The sequence below is a fragment of the Pipra filicauda genome, unplaced genomic scaffold (assembly GCF_003945595.2).
Source record: "Pipra filicauda isolate LSUMZ 115617 unplaced genomic scaffold, ASM394559v2 scaffold151_size3305965_pilon, whole genome shotgun sequence".
Classification (NCBI taxonomy): Eukaryota; Metazoa; Chordata; class Aves; order Passeriformes; family Pipridae; genus Pipra; species Pipra filicauda.
The window spans coordinates 2,800,417-2,814,637 of NW_024104007.1; the positions used below are offsets into that span (position 1 = coordinate 2,800,417).

The following is a 14,221-nucleotide window of genomic DNA, read 5'->3' on the forward strand; positions in this document are numbered from 1 at the left end:
AATGGCACATCAGCAAGGCAGAGCAGGACTCCCTTCAGGACTGGGAGAGCTGGGATGCTGCAGGGCTTTGCAGCACTCTGCAGCCAGGACCTCAAAGCGTCGCCTAGTTTGACTGTCAGCACTACTTAGTTTAGGGCCTGAATTAATTAAGCCCTGACATGCACGGAGTGTGGGATGTAATGGTGAGTTACAGCTCTCAGATGGGTTCTCTGGGTCCTGTGTCAGCTGTTCCATGAGTCTGGGCTGGCAGTGCCAAGGCAGGACAGCCCAAAAGCCACTTCGGTTCAAAGTGGCTGCAAATGGCTGTAAAGAGCTAAATAGGAAAATACAGCTGAGAGCAAAGCAAGCCCATGGTGGTCTGGGCACCACCTCCTTTAGCAGCAGAATAATTGGCATAGAACACCCCACCTTCGGTCTGCAGCTGAATTTGCCTTGTAGCAGGATGATTCATAGGACTTTGAAAATACCCACAGTGGGAAAGTATTTGCACGTGTTGGACAACATGGTATGTCTGTGCTGGGAGGTGTGAAGCTGCTCCACTGTCTTTTATTTCCACACTAAAGCAGTTCTTACCGTGGGTGAACCAAGCAAGGCCCAGTATCTCCTACCAGTGTGGTGAATCCTCAGAGGTGGCTGCTCCCACCCAGGATCTAGGAGGAATTTTGCCCATTTGAATATATTTCTCTGTGACAGGGATATGTCACTCCAGAGACTCTTGGTCATTAACACACAATATGGGGAGAAAACAGGCTAAACCTGTTGGCATGGAGCAAGAAGCCTATTCCTCTAAGTCATACACATCCCCATGCCAAGGTCTAGATGCAGCTCTTTGGTTTAAAAGAAGAGCAGTTCAGAGACAGGAAACATCTCAGGATTTGGGTGGTGGCTGCTAATCCTGGTAACACTACATCCAGATGAGGTATGTAGGGGACTCAGGATCAGTGATTTCAGGGCTGCCCTCAGGTTGACAACACCCAGCTGTTGTCTCCTACTGCAACACCATCATAGGAGGTGACTGGTGTACTGCTGTGCCTATGGCACCTGGTTGCAAAGCTTTGTCCTTAAAAAACTTGGACCTGCAGCCCCAAGTGGTACCCAAGTCCTGGCTGGAGATGGGAGCTAAAGCACTTGGCCCTGGAAAATGTCTCCCTGTGATTGCTTCAAGAGGCTCCTGACCACAGGGGAAAGATCCTCTTGTAAATATTTCTCCTTTTCAGTATCTCTTGAATATTTTCAGTGTTTCATTTCAGCTTCTTCAAGAAAAGAATTCTAAAGAAAATCCCTGAGGAGGAGGAAGATGGTGATCTTTCCATTATATTCAGGATTTTTAGTAAAAATACCATTTTCCTGAACTGCTTTGATAGCTAACTATTTTTTTCTTTCACCCTTTGACAGCATCTGAAAGATGCCCTGCAGAATATAATTAGAAAAATGGTTTCTTGCAGATTTTTAAATTAAATAAGTAAACAAGGAAAAGAAGAAGGGCTTTGTAAGCCCATAGGCAAGTTGGGATGCAGACAGTGGGATCAGGACAGGACAAGTGATTGCCAGAGTTTGCAGAGCATCCAAAGGAGTAGCCCCAGGTTCACCCTCAAAGAATCTGCAGCTTATAAGTTTTTCAGGGGATTAATGGTGTTAGAAACCTTTCTTTAGTAATACTACATGTTAACTTCTAAACCAAACCACATACATTCAACAAGAGTCCATCTTGTTCAATAGAAATAGATCTTTATTAATAACATGCACATCATACGTATATTTAAAATACATATACATTTTTCTACTATTCACTTTAGAAAACAATTTCATAAAAACCTTCAATCAGGTCCCAGGTAATTTTAAACATTAAAAAGCTGTTTTTTGTTACAGAACCAGTAGGTGTTATTCCAATTACTTGGTGCATAATCACCATGTATTTAACATTATGCAGGCTCATGCGTTTCAATAGACATAGGTGTTCCCTTTTCTGCTCTGTTAATCATGTCAAATATATGATGATATACTTGACAACACCTGCCACAGTTGTTATATGCAGCTGTGATTCCCTCCTGAGAGCACGCCCACAGGTGGCATTTAAAAGCTGGAGACAACTTTTTTTACAACTTTCTGAGTTCCTGCAAGTGGCTCCTGGTGCTGTAGGTGACTCAGAACCCAGCTATGACAGAAACCAGAAAAACAGAATTTCATGAACAGCGAAGAGGAAAGCAATCTGAAAAAAAAAAAAAAAAAAAAAAAAAACAAACCAAAGAAGAGGAGAGGGAATTGGCATATCCCCTCTGTGTTCACGGCAAACTGAGGTCAGGGTTGGGTTTCCCAAGGTCCTGCCAAGTACCAAATCAGATCTGTATAGAGTGCACAGAGTCATCAGCGATAGGCGGTTTGCAGATTTACAGAACATTTACAAAGGCTCGCATGAGGATGGGACTTTAAGGCACAATAGTCCATATACTCAACACATTCATTGAAAACAAAAGTTCAATTTACAGTGCAATATAAATGTAGTCAAGAATTCAAGCGGCAGCTCAATAATCACTTTCACTGATAATGAGGCCATTGAGGAGAACCAGCAGCCCCAGCCTTGCACAGGCTCATAGACATGCTGAGCATCAAGCACACGAGGGGCCTCTTGGGCTTAGGCAAGAGGGTCTGTGCAAGGACACTGGATGATAACTGAAGCATTTACAGGATCAGGGCCCTAATATCATGGAATCATAGAATCATGGAATGGTTTGGGTTGGAAGAGACCTTAAAGACCATCCAGTTCCAACACCCCTACCATAGGCAGGGACACCTTCCACCAGACCAGGTTGCTCAAGCAATATATTGGGGTTCATCACTGGGTTGTACAGGCAGAGACGTGACACCCACACTGTGCCTGCCACGGAGCCACCCCACTATCAATCAACATGTCCAGTCAGGTAGGGAAAAGCAACACAAAGAAAACTTAACTCACAGAAACACTAATTACAGCCCAGGGTGCTGCTATTCCAAGGTGAAAATGAATCGTCCTAAGCCAGTCATTTTCTAAATGATCAGCTCTCATCACCAAGTCTGTCCTTGTCACCCAGCTCATTTATATTCTCTCCGATGAATATTCTATCTCCAAGGCAACTGAGTCAAAGGGAAGGAAGGACTTTCTTTACATCCAGTGCAAACATAGCCCATATGTAGGAGTTCCTAATGCAGTCATAATAGAACATATATATATATATCTCACTGAAAGTTGACCACCTACAGACAGATTCACACATCAGAAGCCAGAAGAGCTGAATTGTAGCTACATACCCCATAAAGAAAAATCACTGTGTGTAGCTGTATTAAAGTGCTGGTACCCAGTAACTTGGTAACTAAATGTTAAAATCAGTATACAGTTCAAAAGCTGTACAACTAAATATTTTGGGAATCACTTGCAATGTTATTGCACCTTTGTACTTCTTCATCACCCCATAAACTATGTTTTTTAAGCACTAAAGTAGAATCTTTCAAATCCACTTTTCAACAGGACCAATCACTGGGCAAAGTGGAAGGCAGTAAAAACTAAAGTAGACTAAAAACATTTAGAATTGGGGACCTTTGATTCAAGCTAATATCAATAAGTCAACCAAACAAAACCAATTTGTTCTCTAGAAAGAAATAATCCATTTGAACAGCTCCGAGAGCAAGTAAAAGTTAAGAAATTGAACAATATTTTTTGTTCAAGAAAACAACACATGAGAGAAACAAGAGTAAAATATCACCCTTTGTCCTAGGAGTTTTGTGATCTGATGCAGATTTTTTGTCTATTGTATGTGTTCAGTTATTTTAACACCTCATCAAAGAAGCTTTCAATAGGCGAGAAAGTATCTGCCTCTTCCAGGCAAAGAACCTTTTCAAAGATGAATCTGACAGGGCCAGTGGTTTGTTTTTTTTTCAAGTGAGGTTAAAGACTTTGATCCTACTGAGCTTTTTTCGTTTCATTGAAACACTACTAATTTTAAGTTAAAAGTTTTATTTATTCAAGCCAGAACCATCCTACGAATATAATAAAGTCAGTCAGTGAGAGAAAAGAAGCATTTTAGCATTTCATGTAACTGCTAGATCATCATGAATTCAAGTGAAATGGACATGAAGAGAAAAAAATGCATAAATCAGATCAATTCGGAGTGGAAAATTACATGGTTTGAAAAATCAGAAGACAGGAGCAATTTTCCTCTGCCACCATCCCAGCCCTAAAGGCAGCACGAGGCGTGTGAGGTGCCCCCAGAGGCCAGAGAGCTCCCTGGGGGATAATGGCAGCTCTCACAACAGCCTTCCTCTGGCCAGCCCACAGCCCACGCAGCAGATGGGCTTCTCTGCCAGCTCCTACTGGTGGTACTGGGGCTGTTCCACACACCTGATCATTAGCCTGGCCTCTCTCAGTCCCCTGTTGAGGTGGGCACGGCTGCCTTCAACTGGAGATTTCTCAAACCACACCAAATGAAAGCTTAACCATTCACATGATCTGGGGCTGCTGCAAGCCCAGGGGCGGCAGGAATCAACCACACATAGCCAGGCAGCTCTGATGGTGAATTGCACTGACCAAGGATTTAAAGATATCTTCTTGTACAAGACAAGTAAATATGCCTCGTCTCAAAATAAAAACTAAAACCTGAACATTCATCATGACTAACAGCACCTCCCAAACAGCACAGCCCTGTTTTTCCAGCCTTCCCACAATATCTGTGCTGTTTATGTTCTCCAGTTTGCAGGTTATCCTTGTTTTGAATTGCACTGCTGCCTTTTTTTTATTATTATTTAAAAAAAAAAATAAATCTGGATTTTACTACTTTCTTCTGTCTCTTATACCTCTACCGGCTTCTAACCACTGATATCAGAGCTGACTTTGTTCTTCATACCTCTTGCTTTTGCTTTCCTGACTTTTCTCCTGCACTAACACGTGCCTGATAGCTGTGATGATATGTGCAACTCACATGACTAGGATGCTCTAAGCAGGGTGACAGGAGGAATCTGACACAAAGCACGTTCCTGGCAAGCCATGGTATTTGTTCATACTGTATAATGCTTCAGAAATAGCATCAGCCACATCTGCACGAGCAAAGCCTTTCAAAATAATAATAAAAAAAATTAGTTTCTTTTATATATATATATATATGTATATCTGCCTCCAGCTGAGTGTGCGCTATTATTTACTTTGCTTTAAAGCTTTAAAGTGGTGATAGCCAGCGAGGCAAAGCCAGTTTCTTTGCTGTAAGCCAACAGACCTGCAGGACTTTGTCAGGCTTTGAATCATCTTGTATATTTGTTCAGCAATTCTGGGATGCAGGTCACCCGTGGGTGAACTGCAGGTGTATCGCTAACAGCTAATTTACAGGCTCATTAATCACATTTCCCCAGATTATAGTGCAATCTTTGCTTTTGACCCCATTGCTGGAGCATCATCTTTTCCCTTATGTTACTCTTTGGTATTTTCATGACGTAGCTTTGGCAGCTATAAAACTTTCCACTTGTAGTCATTCCATTTGCTGAACATCTCGCATGTTGTAGCTTGTGAAATATATATTTACATCTTCTAAAGTTAATTCCCAGATTGAAATTAGGCATTTCACTTAACCTGAAACATTATTACTAATGCTGAGCAGTTTCATCAGAACCTCTGAGGTCTTATCAGCATCTGTCAGATACATTCATTCTCTATCTACGAGGGTTATCATTGCTTTTCTGCCTTTTATATTCCACATAAAAAGAAATTGCTGTCTATTCCCTAGCACCAGTGTGAACCTCAGGCCAAACAGCAAATTAGCATGCAAAGAAGTATCAGGGAAACAGCTAGGGAAAGAGGCAAATGAAGTTAAGGGAACACCAATGAGGGGCTGAAGAAACAATCTTTCCTGTGAGTCATTCTGGTTCTTATTAAAATAGCAAAGTAGATACCAGCTAAGAGATAATATAAGTAAAAGGTGATGCAATTATTTTTAAAAAAACCCAACCCAAAACCCCTTGCAAATCTCAGTATAGAGTGTCTTGTAAGTAGCAAGTGAGTTCAGTCTCTGAAAATCCTAAACTAAAGGCTGATTCCTTTGGCACTGACTCCTTCATGGTCAAAGCATTTCTCAAACAAACTTTCTATCTATACCTTTACAGTAGATAACTTGTGTTTTACTCCTCACTGTTAGACTACTCCACAGCTTTGGGCAGTTCCCCTTTCACCAGGGATGGCATAATTTAACTGTAAAAGTGATTTGGAACATCTGTAACTACACACAGGGAACTTAAAAATGCAGCTTTGTTTCTACAAAGCGCGCTGCACGCAGTCTCTGCGGGTAAGGACCTCCGTATTGCACCAGCTCTCTGTGTACAGCAAGGTACTTCACAACCGGGGGGTTTAACAGCGGGGGCTGCAGAGCATTATCCAAAGTACCTTCCACTCAGCTCCCAAGGCATCCGCCTTTGATCTGCAATTAGTGCCTCACCTTAACACCTCAGTAAGCAGTTCAAGCATTCAGAAACAAACATCAGTGGGTCTAACAGCTACTTTTAATTCATTTTATAAATAAGCAACTGAGAATTTTGCTCCAGGTGGCTGCCCGTGTAGCCCATTCCGTAAACGGCGTTCTCTGCAGAGTAAGGCACGATGCGATACGAGTGCAGCTCTTCATAATAGAGCGACTGGGAACAGCACTCCTGCACCATAAACTTCAGCCGTTTTCGTGCGTCAGAGTAAGCAGTCCTATAGCACGGAGCCTCCTTAAAGTATTCATAGCTCTCCCTCTCTGTCTCTAGGTGAATCTTCCTCAACAGATTGTTAATTAATACAGACCTACGGAGATAGGCTTCGGGGTCGTCCAGGAAGCGGAGTTTCTGGAGGGATAGTTTTAGGATACAAGTCCGGTCCTCTGGTAATATCAAGTGCTGGGGAGTAAAGAGCAAGTGAATGGGTCTTTAGCAGCAAAGTGTGAAACCGGGGGAGGATGGGGTCTGGAATCAGAGAGATACTCACTTTTGGACAATACTCATGGTAATCTTGATGTAAATGTTCTTCTTCTGCATATTTTCTCTTAAAGTAGGCTACTTTCGACGTCGTTAATGTCTTTGGTAGGCCCTGATCAGACCAGCTCTGCACAAAAGAAGAAGAAAAAGAAGGTCAGTACTGCTTGCTGCCCTGGTGGCTGTAAGGTCACAGTCTGGGGTGTGTAGGGGAAGGAGGGGTCCGGAGGGGGAATGCAGCCAGGGCGACACTCAGCCTCGACCTGCAGCCTTCAACACACTGGAAAAACAATTGAGAGGCTGGCAAATGTGAAGGAATTTCTGAAACACCCACCCTGAGGCTTATCAGCACAGCAAGCCCCTCTCTGGACTGACCACCACAGCACCAGGCACAGGCCGAGTGGGCTGTCCTGGCCAGCCAGAGCATCACGGAGCAGGCGAGAGATGCCCAAGGCAGGAAGGTCACCATAAGGAGTGACTGGGATGGGACCATCCGTCTGCAGGACAGGACCGTGTCCCATGCTGTGGGGTGTGCAGGCCAAGGGATGGGTTTTGATTTCCACACACCATGCACAGAAGCTCCGTGGCTTCCCTGGAAAACCAATACAGAGCATATTCACTAGATGGTAGTGTCGTCTCAGAGAAGCAGCAGAGCCTCAGTTCAGTGGGAGGGTGATGGAGTTGGTTTGTTCTCTGTGTTGCTTCAGTTTTTCAGGGCACAGAGGGTGAAGGCTCAACCTCTGGACTAAGAGAAGGAACTACTGGGCTTTTCTTTTGTCCGGTGAAAAGATCCTAGTGGAGGTCTGGTTCCTCACAGCAGAGACCTGCAGAGGACTAGGGCACCCTGTGCTCCTGCAGGCAGGCCTGGCTGGCTGTTCTGAGCTCTCTCATCTCTATGGAAATGTGTCATGGTGTTAATTCAGCATCTTAATGAAGTCCATAACTCCGGTGGTACTCAGTCTGGTGAACAATGGGTCCCTGTGAGAGCCAGGATTCGTCTTTGCTTTGCTATTGACCAGACAATAAGAGGGGGCACGTGCACTTGCGAGAGGCATCAATTCCCACACTCTCTCTTTTATAAGAAAATTGTGTTGTTTACTTTTAAATGTACCATTTTTTAAAACTTATTATGTTGATATCTAAAGTCAATTCAGGGAAAGTATCCAGACCCGCTTCATAGAATAACTCAAAGTCAGGTCCTATAGGAAATGTTTTCTTCCCCAAATTGAGATCTCTTTATGGCAGCATTTGAAACTTTTCTGAGAAAATAAAGGATTTGGTTCTGGACAGCTTCCCTGTCATAGCAGAAAAGCCAAAGGATATTGCACAGCTAGAACACAGACCTCACATCATTAGAAGGATCCTGCCATGGGGCATGAAGGACTCCTTGAGTCATAGCTGCAGGTGGGAGTAATAAGATACCCACACAACCATTTCAAGGACTGACAGAATCTCTCCTTCACTAGCAGGAAGGATCAATGTGCTCTTCCTTCCTTCCTTCCTCTACATCAAAAACCCACAAGAAGGGGCTGAAGAAGAAATTCCCTCACACAAGACTCTTCTTGTGCTTTCTCACTGAATTTCAAGTCCATGAGGAGGGAGGTTTCTCATAAAGTATGTTACAAATCTTTACAGAAAACTCCTGACTGGTGGATTAACAGTCCATTTGGAGTGGAGACCCCTCAGCCCTGCTCTGGAACCCATCCCAACATGGATTGAACAAAACAGTAGCATTTCTCTGGGTGATGGACTATCGCTCTTGCAGTGGAACAACACTACATTCTCATCACCCTGGACAACCACATACACCAGGGATGCTCCCTGCATCCACCGCAGCTCTCCAGGGCAAGGGCACAGTTGTGGTCTTCCCCACTCCATTGGCATTGAGCAGCTGCAAACACTGGTTTAAATTCATATGCAGCAACCTTCACTGCTTGCAGGTTTTATTCCAATATTTGAGTTACACCAAAGCCCTGACAGCCTGGACATTTAATTACGCTGGTATTAGGTTCCCTTTGGTGGAAACCCCACTGCTGTCTTATCTGAGCACAACAAACGCGTTTATCTCCCAGTGCCATGGGATGGGAGAATTCTACAGTTTTCCTCACACTTCTCTGAGACAGACAAAGGTATAGACAGATGAAGTGACAGTCCTGTAGCTACCCAGGCTGTCAGGGCTGGGAATGGAGCCAAACCCAGCACACAGGTAGATGAGTCAACCATGGACCCATCCTTTCCCTCAAACCAAGACTCTAAGTGCTCTAACTTGCTCCCTAGAGCTTCTCAGGGAAAAAGCTGGGAGTGTGGCCCTAGTACTGCCTGTGTGAAGCATAAACAGAAAATCAGCCTGAGTGCAGGGGCAGCACAGACAATCACAGTGCACAGAGCACTGTGGCTCAGTTCCGCAGCTCCGCTAGCTCCGTACAAACCTCTACTTTGCTGCTCCATGCCACAGGAATTTCTCTCCCTGCCCTAGAGAATGGAGGGTGACAGTGTGAAACTCAGCATCCTCTGAGCACAGGTTGTCCTATAGATACCAGCAAAGAGCAGAGAACAGGGACAAAGGAAGGAGCACTGGCCCCCTGACCCTGGGAGGGAGGGAGAGAGAGTGAGGGAAGGCTGTGTTTAAGCACATGCCACAGGATGGGGACTGTTGCTGGCTGGCGGGAGCAGACGGAAAAATTGTATTTTGCTGAGGGATGTATATGACCATCCTGGCAGTGAGTTCATTGAGCATCCAATTTGTGGGGTTATGTTCAGCACCAGCCTGGGATGTACCCACTGGGTGCAAAGTGGTTGACTGTATTTAAACTCCTAAAGATCTTACATAAGCTAAAGCAGCAGAGTTGTAACAACCTCCCCATAACTTGGTTTAGGAGCAAGGAAGGGAAACAACGACCAAGCAAACACCAAGAGCATCTCTAGGCTGTAAATTCGGCTTTAAATGTATTCCCACTTTTAAATGAAAGACTACACTCTAGGAGCAAAGTACCCTCAAGCTGCTTGACAACACACCAGCTGTTAGCAAATTCCAGCAGTTCCAAATCTGCAGCGCCTGGGGCACTCAATTCTCCACACCAGCTCAGCTGCTACCTTCCTCTCTCCGGGAGGGAAGGGGTGCTGACTGCACACCTGCAGCTTTAGGGTGAGAAAGTGAGCTGAAGGCAAACAAGTCCCATCCCAGGGTTGCTCCACAGAAGTTTGAGGTCTGCTTTTGTGCTCGGTGTAGCTACCATCCCACCACCACCCGCCTCGCTGTCACTGCCATGTTTTGTGGCTGCTGGTGATTCCCACACACCTGTCTGCAGGTGCAGGGAATGAGAGCATGAACTGTGCCTTGTACTGTGCCCTCGACACCAACACGGATGCTAAAGCTTTCCAGGGGCCCCTCTCCCTGCAGGATGCTCTCAAGGACCAAGCCTTTCTCTAACACTTATTGAAAGTCAGCGTGCACTGGCTCTGTGCGTGCCTGGGAGCTGCTTGGCTGGGGTTACAGGCTGTAGTAATGCCGCAGTGAATCAGACCCTTAGTGTTTTGTTTAAATATAAACATATTGAATCAGTGCTTTTTGTGTAGAAGGCTATTCTCGCGAGCCAAGTGTTTTGACAGCTACAGCAAGGTGGTATGAGTCACTGCCTCTGCCTCACTCAAGCTCAGAGACAGATACATCTTAATCACATTACGTTTTTTCTCAGCGCTACACCACAAGTCAAGGCACGGGGCCAAATTTCCCCGCGGGGAGACTAACCAGCGGAGCGCTGAGTCCTGAGCCTGGGCTTTGTCCTTCCAGGCTGGACGAACCTTGGAAAAGCGCATTCAGCGTCCCGGCAGCGTTCAGCCGCAAGCCCTCTGCTGCTCACCAAGGACTCGGTGCAATTTGCAACAGCGGGAAGTGCTGCCGAGGGCTCGGGAGCCCCAGGGCAGGCGCTGCTGCTCACGCTGCCCGGTGTTTACACCCCGCCGGTGCCGTGCCTGCTCTGCATGCGCGGCACATCAGCACATCGGAGCACGGCGGCTGCAGCTGCCATTAGCGCTAATGGAAGTTTAAAATATAAATCCCATGCGCGGCAGTGAGGACGGAATAGGCGCCTCTGTCTCGAGCTTTGTAGCTCTCAAACACAGCTTCGCAGGGGCTTTAATTGTACTTTCAAAAGAGCAGAATATGTCCGTTCCTATTTGTTTCTCAGGGAATAATTATGGTGCTCGATGGCGTGGTACTCACAGAGTTATTAGGCATGTTTGGACAGAGGGTTATCTTATCTAAATTGGGTTGGAAATAGATTTATAGCACGGCAACTTCCCAGTTGAACTGCAAATTGCAAGAAATTTACTTCATCTGGCCCCTGTGCGCCTGCATTGCCCCAGTGACAGGAACCCCTCTTTGGCACGAATTAGTGCCGGGTGATTTCCACAGGGCTGCAACCTTGCCGAGACAGGAGCTAAGACAGAGTTTAATAAATGATTGAACAGCCAGGAAAAAAACAACCAAATCTCGTGCTTTTTCATCTCAGGCAATGGAGAGGAATCTGGAAGCCCCGGTCTGCACAGCAGCTCTGTCCCAGAACTTGTACGTGAGCCCTTGGGAGCATCCCCACACCTGCCTGTGCCTCCACCTCCCCTACCTTTTCTCTGGAAGAAAATTCATCCCTCTCTGCTCAGTGCTGCAGTGAAAGGGGTTGTACGAGTCGATACTATTTGGTGTCGATGCAGACATCTGCAGGGGGTAAGCACAGAGCCGGCTGGCCGAGCCAGACCTGCCGCCGCTGCGCACGGAGGTGGTGACTCAAATGTGCCGGTACCCTGCAGGGTTCCTATCGCAGCCTAAGGAGGGTAATCAATATACAAGCTAAAGCTGGCTGAGACGGAAACCATTTCTGAGCATCTCTTGCATGCACAAATAGAAAACCTCAGGCTTCTGAGCACACAGAAATTGGCCTTTATTTATTGGCGGGAGATGTGACTTGGACATGGCAGGACGTATCATCATGTCCTTGCGACTGCTGTCAAACTGCCGTGATAAATTCCCCCATCTCTAACCTTCAGAGCACTTGCAATTAGGGGGTGCTCAGCTGAAACCTGCCTCTGATTTTCGCGCTCTGCCGCAGCTTTTCCCCCTCTTCAGGGGAAGCATAAGCAGCTGGTCCCACTGTGGGATTCCCAGTTGATAACGCAAAGCTACCAGACCGCAGGCAGATGAACATGTGGATTGAAAACACATGCCAGCCCTAGGATTTCACACGGACTGCCAATCGATTGCAGTCCTTCCAGCGTATCGAGCCTTATCCCTCTCTCAGACAGAGTAAGCCTCCTTTCATTGACTCACGGAAAGGTGGGGACCCACAGCCGTACTGTTGTCTGCTGGCTTTGCACTTTAAAACTACCTTTTAGTTGGCTAATCGCTTTGCAGATCTCCCTAATTGCAGATTCTCCCTCGGCACACGTGTGTACAAGGCACAAGCATCTGAATAGCTCTCATGAGGGCATGAAGGCACGACACTTAATGGCTGAGTGACTATTCCTGTCTCGATTCCTACAATCCCACTACTTTTATCAATAGAACAAAATAATAATTCCAGGTTCACCCCCTTTCAACACTAATCCCAGTAAATTCCCTCACTCAGCTCGACCAGCTGAAGTCTGCAAACTTGTTAGTTACCTGAGGATGCGGAGTCAATCTGCAAAGGGTCTTTCTGGGATAATCTCAGCAGTTCTGGTAAGATTTCCCCCTCGCACGGGCTCAGCGAGCATTTCTGGCAGCACGGCACTGCTGAACGGTTACCTGGGGTGGTGCATCAAGGAGAAATACACATAGCTCAGGTGGCAAAGTCAGGACAAACACGGCAAGTAGCTGGACCACACGAGAAGAAAGTGCTATTTCAGCATCCCCACAGGGCTTAGTAGCAGGAATAAATAAGAGTTCTGATGTCACACCCAATTCTCTAACTTTGACCTTGCTTCCTGGAATCCCTTTCAAACATCATCATAAAACATTAAGAAAAGACATTTCAGCCCCTCAGTGTTATATCCTCTCAGAGCAAATGCTGCAAAAATACAGCTTGCTCCTCTAAATATCCAGACATTTCCAGACCTAGAACATGAATTCTGCCCTGACCACCTCTTAAATTGGCACATTATTTTCTCCATTAATTCTTGTCATCCTCGGAGGACAGCTAAAGGGCTACTATGAACCAACACCATTATTTTGAGTAGTAGCATTAATTTCCTATCATACACACACTGCCTGCAGAGCAATACAGGTCCGGGGAAAGTCATATTCCCATTTCTCTTCAACAGAATTATTGCAGGAGGCATGTTTCAGTGTTTACCTGACATACAGTGCAGCTTCCAGGCTGATGTATTCTCGGGGAAGTATCTGGCGTGTAAGAATATCTCCCACTCTGGGGCAAAAATTATCACAGATATGTGGGAGTTTACCTAAACTCTGCACTTTCATATGTGTGTGAAGAGACACTCACGCTTGTTTATGCACATGAATGAAATTAGACTTGTCTAAATCCTACAAGAAAGAAAGAGCATGTATGTGTGCATATTCATGCCTCGCAGCTATAAGACAACTATATTTAGACAGTTGTGTCATCCCAGAGATGACACCATTAACAGGCAATGAAAGAAGAGCTATGGTTACTTTTCAGAGTTCAGCTCTGACCGTAAAAAGAGGACTCTGATTGAAATGACCTTTCGTAGAGCATGCTACAGCCCGGCAGAGCAGCAGCACCTCTGCCCGTAGCCCATAGCACTGCGGGACGTGCGTGAGCCTCCCTCTCAGCTCTCTGCCCTCTTCCACGATGCAGCAAAGCCGAGAGCTCACAAACAAACACAAAACTTACTCCTCGTCAACAGCCGCCTGCTAAACCCGCTGGGACAGATCCCACCAGCAAAGCCCCGCGCCACTTCACTGCCTCGGACAACCCCACAGCTTGCTCTCCCCCGGCTCAGCGCCACTCACCCAGCGAGCCCCGGCTCCAGAGGGAGGGCTGCTCCGTCCTTCCCTCGCTGCTCCTGGAGGAGGTGGTGGCGGTGGTGGTAGCGGTGGTGGCGGTGGTGGCAGCTCCTGCGGGTCCCTGCAGCCACTGAGGAGCGCATCACCTCCCGGCCGCAGCCCGCGGAGGTGGGTGCCCAGATGTTCCCTGCGCGGATTGGTCCAGCGGGAGCAGATGTTGCCCGGTTGCTAGGAGCGTTGCTAGGAGCGCTGCTAGGAGACGGTGACGCTCTCTCCATCACTGGCGCGACTCGAGGC

The 14,221-nt window shown here is 46.3% G+C and overlaps 1 long non-coding RNA gene across 1 annotated transcript; it reads right to left on the reverse strand.

The window, feature by feature from the left end:
- Positions 1-1,708: 1,708 nt before the first annotated feature.
- LOC113985705 lies at positions 1,709-14,095 on the reverse strand. Its single transcript, XR_003539924.2, has 4 exons — positions 13,931-14,095; positions 12,620-12,742; positions 6,977-7,093; positions 1,709-6,888 (listed from the first exon to the last, which is right to left on the reverse strand). It is a non-coding gene; the product is annotated as an uncharacterized LOC113985705 (long non-coding RNA).
- Between the last annotated feature and the right edge of the window lie 126 nt (positions 14,096-14,221).